This window comes from Symphodus melops, assembly GCF_947650265.1.
Source record: "Symphodus melops genome assembly, chromosome: 6".
NCBI classification, from domain to species: domain Eukaryota; kingdom Metazoa; phylum Chordata; class Actinopteri; order Labriformes; family Labridae; genus Symphodus; species Symphodus melops.
The window spans coordinates 22,503,278-22,521,273 of NC_136696.1; the positions used below are offsets into that span (position 1 = coordinate 22,503,278).

Sequence of the window (17,996 nt, forward strand, 5' to 3'; positions counted from 1 at the left end):
ACGTAGTGCCGACCATTGTCACGTGATTACGTCTTAAAGGAGCACGTAAAAAAAAAAAACGGATTTGTTTTTTCGTGTGCTCGCCATAGACGCTCACTAGCTGACATTTGTTTCAGCTTTATGGAAAATCTTTTATTTTAAAGAGGAGGCGAAGCGAAGCTGGACAGAAAGTGAGTTCGAGCCAGTTTGCCACATACTAAACTACTACTACAACAAAAACTGCAGTGCATATTATAAACAGTAAACTAAAAATATTGTTAATATATTCTAAAATATTATATATTATTATAATTATATTATTCATAATTAATATGTGCAGTGACAGCAACTGCCCTACAGGTGGAGACATATCACAAAGTACTCGCCGTGCTCGACAAGATTCTCCTAAAGAAAACAAAGGTCAATTCAATTAAATTCAAAAAACTTTATTTTTCTCTGCGGGGCAATTAAAAGCAGTGCAAAAACAACAGTGCAGCTATATAAAAATGTAACCAAGATAAAGTGTCAACAAAAGCATTGAAGAAAAAAGTGTCATCAAAGAATAAAGTGTCAAGATGTAATTAAAAGTTAATATATAAAATTACAAAGTTAGATGCAAAGGACAGCGATTGGACGAAGATGTAAACCGACTTATATGCATGTAAACAGACGTAAACAGACATATGCATGCGAACAGACGTACTGTATATGATGTAAACAGACATGCAGTGGTGAACTGATGCAAATAGAACTATACGTAAACAGATGGAAACAGAACTATATGTAAACAGAAAGGTAAAGAATGGTAAGGGGAATTAAATAGAGACAGTTATTTATCTAATTAAGTTTTACTAAAGTTGGCCATTAAAAAGTGGACACTTGATTTCATGTGTCCTTATCTTTGAAATATGTTTAGCTTTAATGTGGAAAACTTAATTGTGGAAAAAAGTAAATTGATGAGCATTAGACATTCAGCATGTTGGCTGTAAAAGAGAGGAAATTAAACACCTACACATTGTAGCTGACTGTTGATTGGTTGTTGACAGACTGAGTGAAGTCTACAGTATGTGGTCTTGGCATTAAAGGAGGTGGTACTTAGAGGTACTTCCTGGTAGGATGCTTTGTGTTTTCCTGAACAAAGTTTCCCATGTGATCTCAGAGCTGTTTTATTATTTTCCAGTAGTATTTGTAGGGATGTCTAGTGCAGTGTCTGGCTCATAAAGGAAAGGAGGAGGCAGGAAACAAAAGACAGCCTGGGTTTGATTTTATTGTCATTTCCTCTGCTTATACGATAGTTGTTGCAAATAGCCAGGCCATGCACCATCAAGGACTGAGAACATGTCACAGCTCTGTTCCCAGTCACGGTATGAGTGCTCTGGACACTGGGCTCAGTGCGCTCCCAGGATCCCAGCTGTAAGCCTGATAGAGGACTCAGCTACACAATAAGGTAGGATAAACGCCAAACAGATGTTACTAGCCCCCACCTCTCTCTCTGTTCCCTCCCAACAGCCCCTGATCGACAAGCCAGGCCTTTCAGATCTCTCTTGCATTTCAAAGAGAGGTCAGGGTTTGGGCTCAGAGGTCAGCAGGATGGTTGCTCTGCTGACATGATGCTGGTAAAAACTTGATGGAGGCTGCTCAGTGAAATGATGCAACAGAGGCATACTGATGCTTCAGGGCAACCAAACCTGGCTTCATAGTCAGTCAGGAATATTTTATGAGTTGAAAATATCATAATTATGAACTGCTGGAGCATTTCCAAACTTCCTCCAGTTTTCCTTTTTTAACCACTTTTTATACTATCTTGTGTTACTTGGCTGTTCTGGGACTACAAGTTATGTGTTATTTAATTCTTTAGTTTACAACAATATAATCACAATCTTTAAAAAGTTCCTAATCCAAATGTATCTATTTGGCAGTCTTAGACTACAAAGAAAAGAAGCCTATCATTTGTTGAAATAGTTGCTGGCTTATTTTATTTGAACCCAATCAATTCGTCAACTAATCAATCCCTTTTCAACCTCCATGCCCAAACGTTACTGTTTATTATTATAGATCACAACATATTCAGAGAAACATTTAAATCTAAAACTTCGCTTTATTGGCTGCACCTGGACATGAAAGTGCTTTAGGCTTATTTCACTGACATAATCTACTTCCACATCTTTATAAATGACATGCTCTCAATATAAATCATTCAGGATTGAAAAACTGTTTGTCTTTAAAAGCATAAATGTGAAATAATGGACTTGCCCGAGAGGTCCTGTGGGGTTGAACAGGTTAATGATTATCTCACTGGTCATCAGTAAGCTTGTTCAGTCTAGTTTCCTGCTCTCTCACCTTTTTCCCCTTCACTCTTTCCTCAGAAACATTCAGCAGCAGTTGACGGGCACATGTCAACAAATAAACACAAACGTGAACCGAGATGAAATAGATGAACATGTTGTCCCCTCTTTGAGGCAGAAGGAGGGAGATCTTGGGCTTGTAATTGGCTCCCACAGGAGGCTTTTTTTATTTATGTGTTCAGTTGTGCTCAGCTTTGCCCCTTCCTGCTCCGTGCCTTCCTTTTTTTTTGTTGAGCAGGACACTCGGTTTCCCCGGCAACTAGGGCTCCAATCGCCCCGGCCAGCTGCAGATTAGTTCAGTGGTGGGGGGTTGTGGTGGGTGGGAGGAGATGTGAAGGGGGGGTGATGATGGAAAATAGAGAGAGAGAGAGGGAGAGGGGAGCAGGAGAGAGGGGGGTGGGAAAAGTTTGAGGAGGGGAGAGAGGAAGAGAAGGAGCCACTGGCGTTAGTGAGAGATAGGAGTCCGAAATGAGTGAGTGTGTTTGAGAGAGGAGAAAGAACTGTAAACATTTTAAACTGGCTGCACAGGAGGAGGGATTTCCCTGACTTTGTGCCCATTTGCAAACTTTTTTTTGTGCCCTTGCGGAGCTGTGTCTTTTTCTGTGTGGGAGGTACAGGCAGGGGCTATGCAAAGGAAAAGAAGTCAGAGGCAGGGGTAGGGGTTTGCAAACCGTGGAGAAGAGAGAGAGGAAAGAGAAAAAGGAGCTCCCCTGAAGGAAAAGTACCATGCAAGTGGATGCTGTCTTCTGCAGGATCAGATTACACAAAATGAGAAACTACTCCAGGAGCACATCATCAGGGCTCAGCCAGCTCAGAGAGGTAACGTGTTTCTTATTCTCTTTAAAATGCCCTCAAAAACAAAAGCCAGCAACATTCTTGTTAAAGATGTGTTTGTTTTCACACAGTATGTTGAGCTCAAAGAAATGCAGTTGATTTCCTTTCAAACTTTTAACAGCAATCAATCACTTGAACCCAAGTTGTCTGCTCAGTCTGAAGGTCTTGATAAAACTTCAGGCATGTGCATCCACTTATCCTTCCCATTTAGAGTGTGCAGCAAAGACGTACAGCATTGTGTGTGACCTTGATTGTTCAGCAAGTACAGAATGTACATCTGTTGCTTGTTGAAAGCACTTTGGACATGAATGTGTGTTTTTTTTGTGTTTATTTGGGCCGTATTTCAGTACTGACTGCTTTGGCTCCAGTCAAAGTATCTGTAAGTGTTGCTCAAGGAGCCGGTCTCAAACTGTCTGCACCAAGTCCATTACAGCTGCCCACAAGAGAGTCACTGAAGTCTCTGAGCACACACAAGCACACACACACACACACACACACACACACACACACACACACACACACAGCACACTGAATGGCTGTCAGCTCTCGTCTGCTTATTAAATGAAAACAAATGTGTAGATAGATGGTTTGGTGACTACTTGGATTACAGTCACAGCACAAACTCAAACCGTCACATTCCAAACCGGCTTTTTGAGGGGTCGAGAGAAAAGAAGAGAGGATAAGTGAGATGAGCATTCTTCACCATGAACAAAGGCACCTCTTCATGCAGAGGTCCTGGACCTGTATTGTTGTGAGGAGGCAGGCAAGGGTGGAAACCTCCCCAGGGAGGACATGGGAGTCCAACCTCAGGTGGAACTGAAAAGTCAACTCTTCAGAGATGAGGCGTAAAAATGTGTTTGTAGATTCATGACTGACCATGAAACTTTGAAAAGGATTATGAAAGACAGAATGGAGGTCAAAGATAAAAACAAAAAAAAACCATTGCATTTAAGTCTTTGGTAAGTTCCTGATGGTTACATTTTGAAAATCTGCACTTAAATTAACAGAACATGCAGGATGTTATGGAGTATGCATTACAATTGGATAAAAAGCTTAAACAGCGACAGTAACAGTGGCAGAAGAAGTGGCACTGAGTACATGCAAAGCATTTTTTTTAACTAATGGATGAAAATACACAAAAAAAAACACAATGAAACCTTGTGGTGGAGGCCAAGATATTTCAGTAAGCAACAGTAAAACCAAAGAGCAAAGACCAATTGTTAAAAATGAAGAAAATTGTTCCTGAGTGACCGTTTAAATGTACTTTACAGTTAGAGTAAGATGTTCCCATGAAAAGAAGGACACGGATTCTCACCCTTTACTCACAAGAAATGGTTTGACTAGTGAGTGCACCATGTGGAGTTTTTATTGTAAACAATTACAATTGTGTTTGGATTTTTCTGTCAATGCACCCTGAAGACCAACTGAACATCTGGAATACATTTCTTATCTCATGAAAATATTTTGATGTTATCATAACGTCCAGAAAGATTGTGAAATTTGAAAACCCATTGTCTTCTCTTCTCTTGGGCTGCATTGTAAAACTTCTGCCACAAGCTGATGTTGAGCTTCAGGGACACTTTTTATAGTAACGTTTGGTTTGCCAACACATAAGGCAAGTTAATATATACAGGCCTGAGTATTAACTATCTGATGTTTTACAACTGATGAAGGATTAGTCTAGTACCTTAAGGAAATGTTTCCAACACTGCCAAAAATGTGGCATTGGCTATTGTTACTTAAGCTAGTCAATGCACCAATCCAGTTAGTTATGTTGTTATACCTTATCCTCTCCAAAAACACATCTTTGATGTATGTTATGGCTGCCACTAGAAGCTGCTGTTTAAAATGGGCAAAGAGTATCTAGCAGTTCTTTTGTCACGATGGCAACAAACAAAAGCACAGTGTAAGCATAACGTGTTAAGGTAGCCAATGCTAACAAAATGTAACCAGTCATTGCTTGATGATCTTAAATGTTAAGGCTGTAATATTTTAATCTCAGTAAAAAAACAAAAACAAGAATAAAGCAGCTGGAGCAAAAGAAAAAAACTCTGCATTTATCTGCCATCCATCTGTTCACATAGGACTACAGTAGAGGCCTTGAGCTAAACTGCAGCTTTAGCTAGCTCAGCCTTTTCTGCTGAGTTTGTTTAGATATAAGACTCCTTCAGTGAGTGGAGCTAGGCTATACAGCCATGGTTGCACTTACACTACATCGCTACATATGCTACATACAAACTACATCGTATTGAAGGGTTAAAAATGCAGGCATTAGAATGGATATCTGAAAGGAAGAAAAGGTCTCTTCACATGAATGTCAAATTCTAGTTCTACCAATGAAAAAAAACCACCTTCAAATAAATCCATGTATCTGTTTCGTTTTGAAATCTGTGTGTTTTGAATCTTTTCATTTGAGTCGAATGCTGCACTGTTGAATGCCATTCCAGAGTCCAACAGGAATGTCTGCTGTGTCTTATAGGCAGTGACCCTGAAGAGATGGTTATCATTCAGCCTCCATAATCCATCTCAGCAGTTCCTCAGGCCTTTAACTTCAGTTTGCTGGGCAATGATTAAACCCAAAAGAGAGATCCATTGAACATGCTCATCCACACTGGAACATGTGATTACATTGTTTTTCATGTGATAGACACAGAAGAATTGAGCTTAATTTACTGCCTCTTAAATCCAGTGTTATTTTCATGTTGGCAGGTTATTAGGAGTTTTACAGGCCACAAATCAACATTCCTCTGCTCTCTCCGGTTTCTCTCTGTCCTTAGGTTGTATTTACTCAACTGGGCAAGGTTGAGAGTTTATTGAATTGAGCCTGGCTGACTTTCTGGCGCTGTGCAGAAAAGGTTTATAGAGTTGAAGATAAAGAGACAGGGACTGTCTGTCTGCGCGTCAGCATGGTTGTAATAAGCGGGCTGCAATCTTGTAAAGGGGCTCTGGTGTGGAGCCATTGTGTGAGTGTGTGTTACCAGTGTTGCCATCACACACATAATGTTCTGTCAGATTGGGTCAGTTGTTTACATTCAGGAGTCAGGGGCAGAGGCTAACTGTCTGCATGACTGCTGTGCGAGACAATGTGCACTGTGGCGGAGGAGAGCGTATTTGTGACCTTGGGTGCATCACTCAGGATATTCACACACTCAATCTTTCTCCCCCCTGTGATTCACTTTACCCTCAGTAATACACTCATTCATTCTCAGGGCATCTTGACTAATTTTATATTTTCCTCATGTTTCTGTTTCCTTTTTCTTTCACTACAAACCAAATCATTGACACACTCATACTCATGGCATTCTCTCTTAGTGCATGACTTTCTTTTCACACTCTGTGACTCAGGATTTCTCACATACTCACTGGCATAAACACCAGCAACACACGTAACATACAAGGACTTAAAGCTATACTCAACGGAGGAGTTTTTCATTCCTATGCATGCTTTATAAGGAGGGAAAAAAAGACTGGTCCTGAAAACTCAAACACCGGATCTTGAGTATCATGACAATTCTGTCCTCTCTCATAACTGAATCAGCAGTTTTTTTTTTCCTTGGAAGTTTGCTGAGGTGGAGAAATTGGTCTTGATGATTGGTATGAGTCACTTGAGAGCATGTTTCATCCAGGAAAACAGAGCTCAGCTCCAGACTGACACTATGGGTTTCATTTACAAAAAGTTAACTATTAGATGCCTGTTTCAAATGCAGCCACAACTTAGACTTACTTTTAATGAATACATTCAACAGGGATGGGCAACCTTGTGTCAAAGAGAGGGCCACAATCATTTGATTCTCACTGCTCGAGGGCCAAATTGTAGAACACTCTTAAGGAAGCAATTATGATTACTTATCTACTTATATATTTAACCAAACATAACACTTTATTCAGCATTGATGGTGCCCAACTTTATATTTTAAACTCAAATGCAGTTGTTCATTCTTAATATTTTGTGATACAGACAAAATTAAAGACATGTTATGTTATTTTTTCAAAGCATTGAGCAGTTTGTTGACTCATATTACAAAAAAATAATATAGTGAGGCTTAACGCAGCATCAAAGTGTCTGCTGTCAAACAATGTCACGTTGGTTTGCTGAGTGCAGTTATCGTAGCGCCACCACCAGCCTTCAGTCCTCCTTGCATGTTATTGTCCACATGACTGTGTCTGTTATGCATCACCCATGTCAAGTGGTTGTATGCCTGTTTCACCCACCTGGCGCAGCCTCCACACAACTTTATCTCCGTTATCTGCATCAAAACACTTCCACGTCTGTGAACTGCTTCAGCCCGAGCTAGCGGCTTAGAAACAACATTTGAGCTCTATTGCAGGCATGGATTCATAAAACTATTGAAAAACTTAGTTGAACTGGCCAATTATTCTGGTGCCAACTACCAAGATAGATGCTGTTTCAATGTTTAGTTGCCTTATCGTGTACATACATTCAGTAATGTTTTTATGGGAGAACCTTGGTGCATTGAATGTATTTTACTGACGTGTAATGCACTTTCCTGAGTGGGTTGATTTTAAGGCAAAACATATTGTTTAGGTCTTGAAAAAAAGTCCCACCCATTGTTTTTAAATGCTTGTGTTTCTCAGTCTTCACTTGTAATAATGTGTTTGTTGATGCATATTACAAAAAAAAGGCCTGGACTGTTTTGACTAATAGTCCACATTTAATATATAAGAGTGTGTGGGTATATGTTTGTGTGGTAATGGATGGAGCCTGCGAGATGTCTTCTCTATTCTTTTCTGCTCAGTAAAGTGACAGCAGGACTTTAGGAGGTTACAGCCCCTATACCCCTCCTCATACAGGAACTGGCTTTTGACAGGCACTCTGCAGGACGGCCTGCAACTTAAAGACCCCACTGGGTCAATCTCCTGCCATCCTCGAGCTGCTGCTGCTGTTGCTACAGGGACATGCTCAGAAGGAATGTGTCCTGTGGTGATGGTGGTAGTAGTGGGGGGGGGGGGGGGGGGGGGGGGGGGGGGGGGGTATTGTCTATGGTGGATGGCCATGAGCTCAAGTCATGATCAAAAACCCTCACTCACACATACACATACCAATGCATGGATAATGCATACCATCTGAGAGTGCCGTAACCGGTTCCTTTGAAGAGTCAAACCAACACATGAATATACATGCATGCATGGATAATGCATACCATCACATTGGATGTTGGTGGCATCTTGCAGCTGGCCTCAGTGCTTTTATTGGATGCAACTTTAACCCTGCCCAGCTGCATTTTCATGCAAACACTCTCACAATGTGTCGCTTGCAAGCTGTTGCTCTGTCCGGCATTTTCACTCTGCTTTGTATATGAGCTGAAAGAAGATTCAACAGCTCTGATTAGGACGCAGTACAGGATATTGCAGGCTGAATCCTTGTCCTGCTGTGTTGTCTATACAGGTGCAGATTCCTTGACAGGTTTCACATAGAGAGGGCCAAAGACAGAACAGTGTTATGGCAGGGTTCACAGCAAAGAGACTTGCAACTTGTGCCAGTCTAGGAATAAGCATTGCCCGGTAACAAATATATGCAGGCAGACTTCGACACACAAGGCCATGAAGACCAGAATATGCACAAACACATGGCCACACATACTTCAACATCCCGGGACATACTGTTCGTGGAATTGAACATGTATTTTCCATTTGCTTAATATCCCCAGCTTGGAAAAAGAATTTGTATGTGGCAAGTGCTGCCGACGAGAAAGGAATGTGTCCATCTGGGTTCAAAGTGTGACTCTAATGTGGCTTTGCAGCTCGTTGATTTAGGCTTGGATTGCCATGTTATAATGAGCATTCCAAGCAAAATTGGAAAGGTTACAGCATGCTTTGTTAGTTTAGATATGGTGTGTGCCGCGTGTGTGAAATACTCGAGACGGAAAAACTGTAAGAGCAATAATCTTGTTATAATTTTGTGTGTTCCAGTCTATCTGTTCTTTTCTTCTATTCTCTCGTCTTCTCGTCTCTACTCTTGCAGCTATGCCTGTGAATGAGAAGAATGTTGTTTACCTGTTAATTAAGGGATCCACTCTATAATGAGAATTTTAAAAAAAATGTCTAGAGCTTCATCCAAGTGTAACGACTTAATGAGTAGATACTCCAGACACTCTGCAGACACACAGGAGCTTTGATCACGCCAAATCATTTCCAAACACTGTCTTGTTAAGTTCCAGGGAAGGGAAAGCAGTAGTTATGTCATTGTCTGTCTCCAGTGTTACAATTATCTCCTCCTTTTTTAAAACTGCTATATAGCGTCCAGTTGCCTCTCTAGTCAAGCTTGGTACGTTCCTTTATTACTTGGATGTGGGCAGGCTCATGACAAAACTATACATTTTTGCATACATTATTTCTATCCCTGTACTTTTCAGTTTTCAGACATCATGCTGAAATACATGAAGCAATTAGCTGATTGTTGTCTTTACAGTTTCAGATACAGTATATTTGAGCTAAGACTTGTTTTTGTTTACTACCATTTAATCGTACTGTAGGTTTTTCAATAATGTAAAAATTGTGTATTAGGTCCCAGGCATTTAAAGAAAATGAAACTAAATTGGGAAAAGTGATCATTGATTTAATCTGAAGGTTTAACCGTTTCACATTTTGCCACTGCAAACATGGCCTCCCCAACTATTCTTCCTTAAGCCCTGTGCTACTTTAAATTCAAACAACATAATATGAGCATAGAGGTCATGTGTTTGGTAAATGTTTTAGGTTTAGGTTGCTTCTGTGCAAAATACCTTCTTTTCATTTCCCTAGCTTCTTTGTCCACTGGCGGTGTTGGATCAGGCCCACATTTGTCGGTCACGGGGTGTGAGGAGGTCAAAATCGTCAGCTCTGACTCTGACTCTGGAGTTTACACTCCGGAAGAGCACTTTCCCAAGCTCTCGCCTTGCTTTTCTCCCTCGGGGATTGACGGGTGAATTATAAAAAATCTGTTTCTGTACATGCATGCAGAGAAGCTGAGGAGCTGACGGGACGAGGGAGCTCTGGTGGGAATTCGCAAACGGATCCCGGCCTAAGATGTAAAATAGGAAGAAAAAAAAAACAGGAAAGAGTGGGAAAGTAGAGGATTTTGGCGTTGCAGCTCAGCTCAAATGCTACGTCTTAGAAGAGAAATCGGATCCAGGCCCCTGTGAATTATGTTAGTGTGCTCAAGCTGCCAGGTTATTGTTGAAAGGATCTGTAGGTCCACTCACTGCTGCACATTCACTGTGGCTGAGCCGGTTTTAAAGAGGGAAGGTTTTGCCATTAGGCCCACATTTTGTGTCTGCACAATGTAATATCAGATAGCTATAAATACTGCTCACTGTAGGCAGTCGATTTTTCACTGTGAATATTCAATGACACTTCCTCATGTGTGTGTAAAACCCAGGCCCTCTGGGTGTTGTTAACAGCAGAGACAGGTATTGTCTTAGGTGTAAGACATGCCATGTCTGTCTCCTGTGTCTAAGGGCATGGTGAAACTCAGTACAGCTGTGGTTGCAGATGACAGAGGTTTTGTGTGTCTACTACCCTTATAAACCTCATACTTTGACTTTCATCACTGCTTGCCAAACAGTAAAGCTCATTGCCAGGACTCCATTGCTTCTTTTGGTTGGCGAGCTTTCCTGTAAACGGCCTTACTTACTCTGTCAGTGATCATTTATGCTTGTTCAACCACAGTGCTCAAACCACAGGTGTATCTACACCAAGGTCTTGTGTTTTACAGCATAATGAGCCAATGATGTGGGCTAATTTTTCCTTTGAAGGAAGGCAGAAGAGAACAGAAGTATTTAAAGGGATAGCAGACTTTTAAGTTTCAGAAATGCTCATTTGTGTACCATGAATGGATTGACCCAGCTAATGGTTCCAAAAATCTGTGCATTGGCATGTCAATGGTTTAAGATGCTCAGGCAATGTGAATGTTGATGTTTAATCAAGAAACTTCAAATGTTAAACATCATAGCGAAGCACGTTTTATTAACTGTTTCAATAACTGAATTATGGCAATACTGAAAGCTTCAGAGGGCCGCCAAGGTCGGATATCTGATATAATAATGAATTAAATGGTACTTAAGTTATTTCACTTAAGAACAATGCAATGAATTGACATAGCAAAAAGCTAACACTGCCATAGTCACTTATTGCATTCCTAAAACCAATAAAAATCATAGCAAATGACTGTGCAAGAGTTGCCAACCATTTAAGCATTTGAAATTATAAGATAGTTAACTGCTGCATTTTCTGTGTTAAAGTTATAAACCTTCACTTATTGCTTCATAGAAAATGTTTCAGATGCTGAGAGATGATCCAACGAGCACTTCTGTTTGAGGCACACAGAGACGTTTAGCCTTTTGTTGAATCTTACAAATTGGCTAAAATTGTAGGACTGCTTCGGCTCCAGATGAACCAATATGGATTTAATTTAACAGAATTAGAGTTGCATGGGGATGAGTAGTTTAAAAACAAGCCACGGGATGAGTTGGCATTTCACTGGTCTGTGTTGCCAGTGGTGGAATTGGTAGCAGACTAGAGATGATTCAAGAGCTATGGTGACGAGAGCTTTCTGTATTTGGGGAGGAGGGTCTGACTAATCTGTGGGAGGGAGTCGAAGGACAGATGCTCCGACTCTGCAATGAGATGTAACATGACACCTTTTTCACAGATGGGGGGGGGGATAGAGAGAGATGTGTTTGCTCTGCCTCCAAGGCGGATTAATATTCCTCCTTCACTTCTTTCTCTCTACTCATTGGGATTATCTTTTTCATGGAGAGACTTCTCTTCTCATAGTTAAAGCCTCTTTGTATTTGTTGGCCATAGGTTTAGAGAATGTAGTGTTGAGATGGAGACATTTCTGAATCGTTTCCAACAGGTCAGTCCAGGTTTTGTTCACCATTTTTTCAGGCCAAAAATGTCAAATTCTCCCCTATTTTGAGAAGGACCTATCACTTGAGGACTTCAGTGCATCGTTAACGTGCTTGACAGCTCCATTTGCAGTCAGCAGAATGTGGAATGAAAACCACAAGCTCAAAAGGAAAAGGGAGACCTTCCCCATTAAAAGCCTGTGGTTAAACTGTTGCAGGATGGTCATTTATAAACTCTGACAGGTGGAACAAGTGAGTTGGACTTTTAAGTTGGATTTTGCTGATCTTGTTTGGAGTTTTCCTTCCGTTCGCTTCCATTTTGACCTTGTGGTAGACAGCTATCCCATTTCTCAACAACAAACTCAAGTTCCTATTGTACGAGGAGAATTCCTAAGCGAGGGAACTTGCCTTGCAAATAGCCGGCTAATTTTCTTTCAGGAGACGCAGAGGTCAGTTCTACTCCTTCCACCTTCGAGTCAAATCACCCGTCCTGTCTGCTTTTGCGCACAGACACAAACAAGAAAATTACTACTCTTACATAAATAAGAAGCCTTCAAAATGGTGTAGCATTCTGCCCCTTGGTCGTGCCTTTGCACTATAATTAAGTCCATAGTGGCTTTCTCTGTGGTCACAATTATAATTAAGGTTTGAGTTTACATTTTTTTAAGGTTATTGAGGCCCATTCTTCCAAGTCTCTGGAGGTAAGACTGTAAAGACCCATGCCGTCAGGAGTCTCTGTTATAAATGCAACCACAATAACAAGAAATGCTTTATGTGCGGCGTTAGAAATACAACAATGGATACTCGTGTTATATTTAGAGTAGATTGATAAGCAAAAATACATGCAGGGAGAAATCGATTGTTTGTGGTATCCCTCCGTCGGTTCCTGTCTGGTTCTGTGGCTAACCCAGTTTCAATGCTGTCTCACATCCATCCTCTTCTAACAATGGAGAGAGCAGGGGGGAAAGTGCAGGGGCAAAAGGACAGCACAGCAGGGCAGGCGGGCTGTCAGTGGGCTCAGACTGGACACCATTGAGTGGGATGACTTGTGCTGTACATGCACTTAAACTCTGTTTTGATTGTTTTTGGTCCTGAGATGCCAAATTCTGAAGTGTTCATCATAGAATACAGATCATTCTTTAATTATCCACAGTACAACAAAGCAAAGCTATATTTAGTAATAACATGTTTATGAAAGTGATGATTGTATAAAATTAGCTAATTTGGTGTTTTCAGGGTTGTCCCCAAAACCAAAAAAGCCCAGTGAAAATTAGGCTCCTTTAAAGGGCTCTTCAAACAGACTCTGCCCTCAAATGTAGATAAGAGTGCAGAGTATGAGGTGAACTGACATGGAGGAATATTAACTGTAACACACTTTCTGACTGGTTAAAGCATGTGTTTTGTGATACATGCAGAGACACAGGCACATTGTCAGAGTTGGCCTGTTTGGCTCATGTCCAAGGCCCTGCTGCTATGAAATCAGCTTGGGAAAGCAGCAGGGGCCCTGAACAGGACATAGAGACAGAAACAGAGAGAGAAAACGAGAGAGGGAGACTGCTGAGCCCAGATAAAATTCCATTGTTTATTTGCCCAACCCTCTCCTTCCCTCCCCCTCTCCATACATCTCTTCCTTCATCATCAGCCCTCTCTTTCAACTTCTTCAGGAACTTTGCAAAAACTTTGTAAATGCCTACCAGGTTAAGGAAGCATGACAGTCATTGAAAAAAAAAAATCCAAATAACACTTAAACCAAATACTGCTCGAAGATATGGCAAGCCCAGAGTGCCTGAAACAAATGGGCTGCACAATTGCAGTATATAAGTGGGCGAGTGGCTATCATGCTAAGCCTAAAAAAATCAGTCTCCTCTGTCACTCTCTCCTCTATTATACTTTGTCCCTACAACTTGGTAGACTGAACAGGAATAAATCAGAGTAAGACTAAAAGGGAGAAATGAAAGTGACCGACACAGAGGTAAAAAGACAAGTTTGCCATTTCAGAGAAAGCTGGCTAAATGTGCAGTGGTGCGTAAAATTGATTGCAGGCAATGGTTTTGGCACATGCTATTATAAGCCACATCATGTAGGGTTTCGGGTCCTCAACTCAGCGTGGGCGCTGAAAAGGAAGAAAATAAATAATCTTTTTACTTGGCAGTATATCATTCCCATTTTGTGCTTTCATGCTCCCGACTGTCCCAGTTATTAAGAAAAGCCTCACTCATAAGGATGACTTGTGATTTAGGGGCTGCCTCTTTTTGATTTCTCCCTGTCATTTTTGTGACTCCATGTCCTGATAAATGGTAAATACATCATGGGCTGTAAGACTTTTCCCCTTTTTAGGTATTAAAGTGAGAAACAGTGTGATTTGGGGAAGAACAAGGGATGATGATGTCATGGCATTAGTTGTTTCTGCAGGGCTGGACAAAGGTATGGAGGGACACAGGGATAGAGAGGAGGATGAAATCTTGATAAGAAGCAGCTGTTGGGGAGAGGCAGGCAGCTTTCCAGAGCACTAAAGCAACAGCCTGCCAACAGCTCACTGACAACAACTCGGAGGCCTGATAAAGCTGGCTATGAAACGATGACAACACCACCCGCATACAGACATAACTGCAATCGCAAAGCTTTGAGTATCACCAAGTCTAAAAGAGATGAAGTGAATTTTTACAAGTTCAAAAAACCATACAATATTGATATTGTCCACTCCTCGCAATGTCAAAAATATGACTGAGGGCCCTTTTACAGTTTATCACTGACACGTCCTGCTATTCAGAGCTAGTAAAAGCCAGCTCATAACTGACACAGCTTGAGGAGGATTTATCGAGGAAAGTGAGTGTTACCATTGCCATGATGAGTCCTGGCTGTGCTGGCTAACACACTGTACTGAGGTAGGCCATGTCTTTGTGCGTCCAGCATTCAGTCCAACTACAAACCTAGCATCTGTGAGCCAACTGGAAAAGAGTATCAGGCCTCTATTTGATCCAAATGGCACTATTGACTGGAATGACAATCATTTCCAAATAATACTACTTGTAACCTCTCTTATCTTAACGGTAGTCAAATGTATTAGATTTTCTTTTCACTTCACTGCCATGGACAAACTCAAATTCTGGTTTCAATCATTTCAGTTCACTCGTTCTTTCAGTCAGATGAGACACCTTTGAGACTCAAGAATCAAATCAGGTATAATTGTGCACATTTATATGTTCCATTATACCAGTAACATATAATGTTTATCATGAAACAGTTCAAGTCAACAGTTGTCAAAGTAGATGTACCTAAAGCTGACGGAAGGCTTGATCAAGATATGAAATGAAGAAATGATGCAAGACATCAACGTGTTTCAGAAAAATGATGGCCACATACCCAGTGTCCATCCACTGATAGGTATCTCCTGCAGTTTGTTATGCAACTGATGCTTTGTTCTGATGGACTGTGTTTGACCCCGGCTGCAGCTATCTCTATCTGGTAAAGCCTCAAAGGCATTTAGGACCGTGTGCATTCACTGAATACAAATCAGTTTTCATCTGAAGCAAGGACTGGGGGTTATTCCTCATGAACTATATCTTTGTAGTAACTTTATTTGAAAGTCAATGAGCTAACGATTTCAGAATTCCATCAGGTGATAATGTGAATCTTAAAAGGATCTGAAACATTTTGATCAATTAACAGGACTTCCAAAAATATCTAATTGAAGATCAAACAAAAGCATCAGTCGATGTGTTCCTGTGTTTTCCATTGCAGTACACTTCTGATTACAAGATCAGTACCACTTCCACTTCCTTTGCCCCAGTGTCCACACACTGTCACACCTCACCCGGCGGAGGCTGAAGGGGGGCGGGGCACGTTGAGGTCTCTGAGGTCGCAGTTTCCCGTGATGTTTTTATTGGACTCAGCAGATGGCTTCCCTCAGCCTCTGCATTGTTATGGTAGCCATCTTGTTCTGAGGGTCAGGGTTAACAATAGTTGCCAATAGTTGTATGAGACAAAAGCCTTCAAGGCTCCAAAAAGAGTTTCCTCAGTAACCAAAGGTTGTAAAACTTACAAACTGCTGTCAAATCTACTGATTTTACAAGATGCAAAAGTCATTCGTGTTAGTCAGGTTCAGGGGAATGCTGGTTAGAGCTGTCCTGAATGCAGGAGTCAGGTCGGACAAATGGTCAAGCCCAAGCAAGAATTGCGCGAAAATACCAAATAACCTTTTAGGGCTCTAAAATCTGCACTTTCTTAGTTTTAGCTTTAGGACTCCAGTCAGAGAAGTGGGACAGCCCACACTGTTTATAGTGCAATAGTATACTTGTATTATTCTTTGAAATATCCACTTTCCTCTTTAGTTTTGACAACCCCTGTCATCCCACCCCCCCCATCTCCTTGTCAATATGCTCCTCCTTCACATCTCCCAGCATTCCTCTCCCTCTAGAATATGCATCACCCTTCAAAACCAAGAAAAATTTAACTGTAAAACTAGAAGGCTCTATACATTCTTTATGGTCCCCCTTTGCCCATCCCCTCCCTCCTTTCCATGCAGGATTTCTGGCCTTCATTTCTGTTTTTGGTTTTGGTAAGGAGAAAAGAATCAGGGGGGAGGAAGGGGGAAAAAATGGTTGATGTTTCCCCTCAAACATGTGACCTCTGCTCGCCTCACAGCTGAAAATAATTTAGGCCCACAGGCCAGTGGACGGCTGACGCAAACACTCCTCCCTACTCTCCCCTCGCTGGGGGAGCTTGGTCCTGGCCAAAGTGGGGGTGGGGGTTGAAAATTAAGCTGTGAGCAAAACTAGACGCAAACAAATCAGTGTATTGTACTTTTTGTCATCTTCTTGTCAAATTAAACTCTTCCATCGTGTCAATTTGTTGTTCATCCTGTTAGAAAGAAGAAAAATACAAACCCTGAATCATTCCAAAACACTGGACCCAAAGGGCCAATTATGTTGTTAGCCAACGGAAGAGTTCAGATATGTGGCTGCAAAAGTTTATGTAATCTGCTGAAATTATGGTTTTTTTCTGACTTGCCTCAATGCCAGTTGGGACAACAATTTGTGGAATTTGGCCGACTTAGTCGCAGATTCTCTTCATAGCTAAGGTGCAAAAAAAAAAATAGGGTCAGGGTTAAGTAATGCACGTTTATTGGCTGAGGAATGAAGTGGGGATTGGGCCAAACAGTGCTCAGGAAATGTTTAACAGCATACAGATACCCTAAAGTATCCCAGCACATCTGGTTGAAGCCGCGTACTCACACATGTACATTATGTTGGTCTGGAGTATGGGATGTCTGGCAGGATGTGTTTATGTAGGTCTGTGTGTTTGTGTTTGTTTATGAGGCTTTGTGTGTGAGTGCCATAGCATTTACAAGTGTTAATTAGAATTGACTTAATATGTAAATACCTGCTGAACACCTTTCCTCCTTTCTCATGTTCGTCACATCTGAGACACATAGAGGCTTAGCCCTTCTCCTACATGCCAGCTCTTCGCCAGAATTTCCAGTTCCAAATCATGAACACTTTGAACCAGTGATTCTTGTTTTATGTTACATGGATGGTTTCATCATACTCAAATGGACCAAGTCATTATTTCAAGCTCGCTGATCATGTCCTGTTACACTCGCCCTGGCATTTCTCGACTGCAATAAATAAATGAATAATGTGCAGTGTTGTGGAAGACAACACATTAAGGAAGTTAATGAAAGGAGAGTTTTCAAGGAGGATTTTAATGAGAGAACAAATATATGTAAAGTTTTTGGCTTAAATGAACTAAAAACAAATCTTTGGAAAGTGTAAAAAACATATACTCTCTGTCTTTCTGCCCCCACTGATGATTTAATAATGACAGTGTGGACGTATGTTTTTTTGTTTTTTTTTCATGATGCCACTTGGCTGAAGGAATCGAAAGTGTGTTTCGTGTTAGCAAATGCTGAAGCTTTTCTTTTCAGCTGTATCCTACAATTACTCCGTTTTGGAAGGATGCTGTGCAACCTGTGAGGTCCGATGTTCTG

At 41.1% G+C, this 17,996-nt stretch overlaps 1 protein-coding gene across 1 annotated transcript in view; it reads left to right on the plus strand.

Moving 5' to 3' along the window:
• Positions 1-2,696: 2,696 nt before the first annotated feature.
• LOC306825850 (DENN domain-containing protein 2A) overlaps positions 2,697-17,996 on the plus strand; it is a gene marked incomplete at its 3' end in the record, with an annotated part of 31,821 nt that continues 16,521 nt past the window's right edge. Inside the window, exon 1 of the mRNA XM_079346804.1 lies at positions 2,697-3,143. The remainder of the gene's footprint in view (positions 3,144-17,996) is intronic.